Source organism: Nansenia antarctica, assembly GCF_963989245.1.
Source record: "Nansenia antarctica genome assembly, chromosome: 5".
Lineage (NCBI taxonomy): Eukaryota > Metazoa > Chordata > Actinopteri > Argentiniformes > Microstomatidae > Nansenia > Nansenia antarctica.
Genome location: NC_137690.1, coordinates 3103404 through 3111225, shown reverse-complemented (window position 1 = coordinate 3111225; position 7822 = coordinate 3103404). Strand labels below are relative to the sequence as shown.

General features: G+C 49.0%; 1 pseudogene across 1 annotated transcript in view; it reads left to right on the top strand.

The window, feature by feature from the left end:
- Positions 1-247: 247 nt before the first annotated feature.
- The window catches only part of LOC308159174 (nipped-B-like protein A), a 68705-nt pseudogene continuing 61130 nt past the window's right edge, over positions 248-7822 (top strand). The window contains exons 1-4 of the transcript XR_013938026.1: positions 248-508; positions 3912-3976; positions 5735-5886; positions 7680-7822. The exon at positions 7680-7822 is cut by the window's right edge and continues 24 nt beyond it. The product of XR_013938026.1 is annotated as a nipped-B-like protein A (transcript). The remainder of the gene's footprint in view (positions 509-3911; positions 3977-5734; positions 5887-7679) is intronic.

Below are 7822 nucleotides of genomic sequence, written 5' to 3'. Positions count from 1 at the left end.
CCTTTATGACGTCGAACCCAGTGTGCGCTCCGGACAGTGTGCGCTCCTTTAACGAACGCAGCCCTTAGGTCGGTCACTCTCCGAACGTACGGTGGCTCTCCTTCCGGTCGGCATTTTGTTCTACGGAGGAGGAACCCCTGTGATTATATTGATCTCCGCGACACAATCGTCATATGATATTTTTCTCATTTTTAGAAAGCGAAATTGGCCCAAAATTGGGTTAGACCGAGCGAAAGCCTCTAACGGACGGATGTCCCCCCCCGAAACATCCCTATGTAACCCCGTAGAGACGGAAGAAGAAGGAACGAATCTGCCCGAACTCGGATTATTGTTGATAGCGCCGCTATGCTAAGCTAACCTAACCAGGCTAGGTGGAACTAGCAACTCAACCGAGCTTCTCTGGAGGAAGAGAGAGAAGAAGAGAGAAGAAAGGGGGAGCTAGAGAGAGAGAGACACACACTACAACCCTCCCCTCCTCCCCTGCTGAAACGTAGCTAAACACCACCAGGTAAACGTTAAGACGTTATGAACTTATAACACTTGTGAATGTTTTTATCAACCAAATCTCTCTCTGTCTGTGTATCTTATCTGTCTGTGTATCTGTCCTCAGGTGAGCAGATTAACCCACTCAGCCAGCCGTGTTGTGATTTAGCCTCCGTTAGCTTAGCATAGCTCAGGGGGAGGGTGTAAACGCTGGGATGGAATCGAAATATGCCGTTTTTTTTTTTTTTTTTACATTGAACAGAACGGGGTGTCAGGAAAACAACATTGCGTGACGGGAAAAAAGTTGCTCGTTCCTAAAGTGTTTTTAGCCTCTGAGCGTTAACGCGTTGATGTATTTATTGTATTTCTGTATGTTCTGTATGCCACCCAGTACCCAGCAGACCTGTCTGTCACCGAGCTGCTGTCGGACACAATGAACGGCCCAGGGAACGGCTTTCCAGAGCGCGTTTCAGGGTTTAGTCAGGCCCCGTAGCTCAACACAGCTAAGTTAGCCATCATGGAGGCGCAGTCAGAATAATAATAATAATAATAATAATGATAATAATAATCACTTTTATTGAAAAACATAAACGTTCCTGCAAACGTTGCAGCTCCTCAAAGTGCTTCAATCATTATATTAATCATAATTTAATCATTTTAGCCATTTAAAAAGCGATATTCTAAAGCAGGGTTTGTAGAGGAGGCCTGTCATCTGTCCAGCCCGAGGAGAGGAGAGGAGAGGAGAGAAGGGGAGAGGAGAGGAGGGGAGAGGAGGGGAGAGGAGGGGAGGGGAGGGGAGGGGAGGAGAGGAGAGAAGGGGAGAGGAGAGGAGGGGAGATGAGGGGAGAGGAGAGGAGAGGAGAGGAGGGGAGGGGAGGAGAGGAGAGGCGGAGGAGAGAAGGGGAGAGGAGAGGAGGGGAGATGAGGGGAGAGGAGAGGAGGGGAGGGGAGAGGAGGGGAGGGGAGGAGAGGAGAGGCGGGCAGGAGAGGAGGAGAGGAGAGGGGTGGAGAGGGGAGGGGAGGAGAGGATAGGAGGAGAGGAGAGGAGAGGAGGAGGAGAGGGTGAGGAGGGGAGGGGAGAGGAAAGGAGAGGAGAGGGGAGGAGAGGAGAGGGGTGGAGAGGGGAGGAGGAGGGGAGGGTGAGGAAAGGAGGGGAAAGGAGGTGAGGGGAGGAGAGGAGGGGAGAGGAGAGGAGGGGGGAAGAGAGGAGGAGAGGAGAGGGGTGGAGAGGAGAGGAGAGGGGGGGAGAGGATAGGAGGGGAGAGGAAAGGAAAGGAGAGGAGGGGGGAGGAGAGGGAGGAGGAGGAGAGGGTGAGGAGGGGAGAGGAAAGGAGAGGAGAGGAGGAGGAGGGGAGAAGAGGGGAGGGGAGAGGAGAGGAGGTTCATATTGATTTATTTTCTGCTGTTTGATACAAGATCCTCGTCTGTTTTACCTTATAATCTCACCCTAGCCAGCTAGCTGCCCTGACCTACTGGTGTCCGTCAGAGTACGTAGTCAGCTAGCTACCCGCTTACTGTTACTATTATTATTATTATTACGATGATGTTTATTTTAGCATCAATATACTTGGTGCGTTTACTAGCTACACACTTAGCTTAGCTTAACTGCTAGCGTCATTGACCTGCACGGAAAACGACTGTTGTGTGTTGTGTATTTCTGCTATTTCTGCTGTCTTGTCTAATCTGACCTGCATCGGAGTGGGTGTCCTGTACTTACTGAAGCACTGTACTTACTGAGACACTGTACTTACTGAGACACTGTAGTTACTGAGACACTGTACTTACTGAGACACTGTAGTTACTGAGACACTGTACTTACTGAGACACTGTACTTACTGAGACACTGTACTTACTGAGACACTGTAGTTACTGAGACACTGTACTTACTGAGACACTGTACTTACTGAGACACTGTACTTACTGAGACACTGTACTTACTGAGACACTGTACTTACTGAGACACTGTAGTTACTGAGACACTGTAGTTACTGAGACACTGTACTTACTGAGACACTGTACTTACTGAGACACTGTACTTACTGAGACACTGTACTTACTGAGACACTGTAGTTACTGAGACACTGTACTTACTGAGACACTGTACTTACTGAGACACTGTACTTACTGAGACACTGTAGCTACTGAGACACTTTTATGCAAGCTTGCAACCACCGTGTTTTGAGTTGATCAGCTCGCTAAGCTGAAGAACGTTGTTGACCTTTTCACTGGGAGTCAAAATCCATGTAATGAGCCCATCACACACATGTATAAGGCTGTTTCCCCCCGGTGTTTCAAATTCAAACACAACTCCATTGCATGATATGATTAGATTAGATTAGATTCAACATTATTGTCATCGCAGAGTACTATTAAGTGCTATACAACGGAATGCAGTTTAGCATCCAACCAGAAGTGCACATAGTGATATAAGAGCATGATATATAAATAGAACAAGGAATGGTAGTGATAGGTAACTATGTAATATACAGTATGTGCAAAGGTAGTGTTGTAAACATCAGTATAGTTTAGAGGTATAAGATATGATAGAGTCGTGTACACACACTCTCCCCCCCATCACCACTACCACCACGGTGCAGTGTGTGTGTGTGTGTGTGTGTGTGTGTGTGTGTGTGTGTGTGTGTGTGTGTACGTACATCTGTTCCTTTGTGCTCTAAGGCCTGTCAGCTCCCCAGCTGTCAGCCAGTCCTAACCAGATAGATAGTGAGAGTAGAGGAGTAGTAATGCATCAGGAAATGGTCTGGAGTGGACTGTTTACACAACAGCTTGGGTGATACACCAAACGAAAGCACATCCATCGTCACCTATATTGTGCTGTTCCCCTTTTTTTTCTCTCTCATTTTTGTTTTTGTTTTAGCAGTACAGTTAGTAGCGCTCATGCACTGTTTAAGTCTATGGCTCTCTCTGTCTTGCAGCGGTTTTTCATTGGAGAATTATTTGGGAAGTGTGTTGCATTTGTTTGGGGGGGGGGGGGGTGCGGGGGTGGTGTCTATGACTGAGATATTCTCAGCTTTGACAGAGTACTTATGCAGTGATGGGTGGGTGGGTGAGACTCAACAGCAGGCCTAATGCACAGCCCGGGACATACTGTTCTGCCATTCATAAGGCTTGACTGGTAGTGAATTATGCATAGCGGGAACGTGTTGTTGATGTGATTTGATTGGTGCCCAGTTGCACTGTTGCATCTTAGCAAAGCACAGCCTACATGAAATGAGAGGTTGTAATGCACAGTTGCGCTATGAATATGTATGACGCTAAGGTTACGTTTCAGTCACTGGGGAAACAGTTTGTCAACATCTCTGCGGATTTTCATTCAATGTACTACTTGTGTGTGACGAATCCAAGCCAAGCCAAAAACTCGTAACTGTTATTATTGTTGTTGATTGTTGTTGTTGTTTTTTTCTCCACAGACTTGAGGACGTTTTCCTGAAATGTTATTGGCCCAAACCCAGAAAGCAGAGAGCTCCACTGAAAGGTATTTCAACCTGACTGCGTCAATTATGAGTCAGCAAGACCTTGTTTTAAAGGGTACGGCCTAATTTCATATCATTTCACTGTTAGTTCTCCTCATAGGTCAGTAGGGACAGACTCTCCAGTTCTCTGGTATGTAAAACGGTAAATGTACTGACTTACGTAGCGCCTTATTCCAAAGCTCTTTACAACGGCCTCTCATTCACACATTCACACGCACATTCACACACCAATAGCGAGGTAGGCAAGCTACCATGCAAGGCGCCGGCCCGCTCACTGGGAGCAATTCTGGGGTTTAGTGTCTTGCCCAAGGACACTTCGACATGTATACAGGCTGACAGTTAGCAGCGCCGTCTGCAAGAGACGGGATACCAACTTCCCCAGATTGACACAGTTTAAATTACGTGCCAAAATCTCCTCAGAGAAACTTCAAACAAAGTTTATTTCCGAGTTACGCTTGAAAAATGCTTTTTGTTGTTCTTGTTGTATGTGCTTTCTATTGAAAAAAATCAAACAATTACCGTCTCCATAATCCGTTTGCACATAACTGGAACTCTTTCCTGTCTTTGTAGACTCTTACATACTATACACAACCTCTTTGTTTTGGTTTCGGTTTCAGCAGCCAAAGCTCCCCCCCCCCTCACTGGACCCTCACTGGACTACCGAGTGGTCTCTGTCTGTGTACAAACAGCTGCCCCTCAACTCTTGTCGTCCTTTTCGTCCTTTTCCTAGCGTAACTCGCTAACAAACTTCGTTTGAAGTGTTTTTCCTCCTCCGAGGAGGTATTTGGCGTGTAATTCGAACACCGCTACCTCAGAGGGGCGTCGGAATGATGAAGAATGTTTTATTTTGTTTTTATTTTTTTACTATTGGCATACGAGGACAACAATTCATCAACTGGGATGATATTCCACCTGAACATGAACCGTAGGCTGAGCTGTCCCCTTTTTAACGCTTGGCTTGTTTGTTGTCATGACAAAAGCTGGAGAGGCACAGAGAGAGATTCCATATTACCGTACTCATATTCACGCTCATTATTTTCAATATTCGCCAACCAGTTAAACAGGAAACGGATCATCTGCTCGTTCAGTAACTTTAGGGCTGCAGAGAGGATTAGGAGGCTGGGGGGGGGGGGGGAGAGGGGAGAGGAGAGGGGAGAGGAGAGGGGAGAGAGGAGAGAGAGGAGAGAGAGGAGAGAGAGGAGAGAGAGAGAGAGAGAGAGAGAGAGAGAGGAGAGAGGAGAGAGAGAGAGAGAGAGAGAGAGAGAGAGAGAGAGAGAGAGAGAGAGACTGGCGGGGGGCGAGAGGAGGACGGGCAGGAACGCAACAAGGGATTTAATTCCACGTGTTTGATTCCATTACAGCCTGTCCTTCATTAGAGGCCGTCCTCTGTCCATCCTCCGATCCCTCCCTCCGCCAGCCTCCCACCTGTCTGTCAGACGCACTGAAGTTCTGCGTGTGGATGAAGCGTAGGGTACCAGTGCCTCGGTTCACGCGCTCCAGTGCGTTTGTTGACGAGATAGTGGTTTGACTCTTTTTAGGTCTTCACCTGATCTCCTAACTGCAACCCCCGCCCTCCTTCTCTCTCTCTCTCCTCCTCCTCCTCCTCCTCTTTCTCTCTCCTCCTCCTTTCTCTCTCCTCCACCTCTCTCCTCCTCCACCTCTCTCCTCCCCTCTCTCTCTCCTCCTCCTCTCTCTCTCTCCTCCCCCACCTCTCTCTCTCTCTCCTCCTCTCTCTCTCCTCTCTCTCTCTCCTCCTCCAGGTCGTAGGAGATGTGAGGTCTGGTTCTCGCGGTCGAGACCCCTGAGGTACCTGAGCATCGCCACCCCCCCGCCCGCCCCACCTTCAGCATGAATGGGGATATGCCTCATGTTCCCATCACCACCCTCGCTGGGATCGCTAGTCTCACTGACCGTAAGTCCACCTCCCTCCTCCATCCTTCTCCCTCCCTCCTCCCTCCTTCTCCCTCCCTCCTCCCTCTTCCAACACCCTCCCTCCCTCCTCCCTCCTTCTCCTCCCTCCTCCCTCTTCCAAGAAATTATTAGCGAACGAAGCTAACATATGCAACAAAAAGCTATCATAGGGTGTCGCGAATAGGTCTAAAACTCTATTCAAAAAGGTCTTAGATTTGACTTGTTGAAACTTGTAGGAACCCGGTAAATGATATGTGACGGTTCAATATAGGTCTTAAAAACCGCTTTAGGTGCCCCACGGTGGTGTAGCGGTCTAAGCACTGGCCACTAGTGCAAGCTGCCCACCGGGGACTGGGTTCGAATTCCAGCTCGCCAGATCCGGATATGGCTGGGGCACACACGGGGAGCGGCATATTGGGCGGCCGCTCCCGAGGGCGGTATAGGAGTATTTCCGGACAAGGATCCGTCGCGCAACAGCGCCCCCGGGGTGCCGGAATAACGGTGCTGGGCTCGAGGAGCCAGTCAGCTAGTCTGCCTGGCGGCCTCCTCTGGGACTGCCGGCCACGGGGTCGTGCGGCGGATCCTTCGCAATAGGCAGGGGATAATTGGATGCTAGGTTGGGTTCAATTGGCTACCAAATTGGGTGAAAAAGGGATAAAATCTGAAAAACAAATAATAATAAAATAAAATAAAAAAACGCTTTAGGGGGGTCTCCATTAAAGTTTGTATGACTATATTTGGTTAAAGGTCGGACCAGCTATTCTTACTAGTCCAACACTCAGCCAAACACACAGGCTGCGTTCGTAAATTCGCTCTGGGAAATCTGATCACTCACTCATGGAATGCCTCTTTTGTCCAATCAAATCACATGGTCCCCTTTATGACATGGAACCCAGTCAGTGTGCGCTCCGGCGCTCTCAGAGCGAACTTACGAACGCAGCCAGCGTGGTAAATATGGGGGTGGTTTTTCCGTTGGAGTCCTGAGATAATCTTACGGACCCAGAGATATCTTGCTTACATTTACATTCACATTTTTGGCATTTAGCAGACGCCTTATTCGACTTACAATCGATACATTTGACTAAGCAAGTGAATCATCAATCCACCAGTCGTAGCAGGAAGAGTAATCTAGCTCAGGCCAGAGGCCAATGGCAGTCGTCGTGATTTTTTTTATTTTTATAGACACTGGAGAAACAGTACAAAGGGGGTAGTAGATGTTTCAGGAGACACAGTGCTGCATAAAAATGGGTCTGCGTTTGCTTGGTGCCTAATGGATCAAAACTTTTGTCTAAAAAGCAAAAAATATGTAGGCTATCCAGTCAGTAGGCCTACAGTTATGTATTGTAAAAAAAAATCGGTATCGGTTGATCTTGAGGAAAAAAATCGGTGATCGGTATCGGCCCCAAAAATCCAGATCGGAGCATCCCTAGGGGGTAGTAGATGTCTCAGGAGACACAGTGCTGGGGGGTAGTAGATGTCTCAGGAGACACAGTGCTGGGGGGTAGTAGATGTCTCAGGAGACACAGTGCTGGGGGGTAGTAGATGTCTCAGGAGACACAGTGCTGGGGGGGTAGTAGATGTCTCAGGAGGAGCAGTTACGGTGTAGCCTGAAGAGATGGAGGTCTTCAGTCTCCGGCGGAAGATGGGTAGTGACTCTGCAGTTCTGACAGCCGTGGGAAGCTCATTCCACCAGCGGGGAGCCAGTGTAGTGAAGAGGTTGCTAGCCTAGGCTACGATTTCGGCGTGACCTGGTTAACCCCTTCTCCCTCTCCCCCCCCCTCTCCTGTGTGGCAGTGTTGAACCAGCTCCCCCCTGCCCTCCCCCCTCCCCGCCACCACCACCAAGAGCCTGCTCTACAATGGACGCATCGCAGAGGAGGTCAACTGCCTGCTGGCCTGCCGGGACGAGAACCTGGCCGCCCAGCTCATCCACAGCCT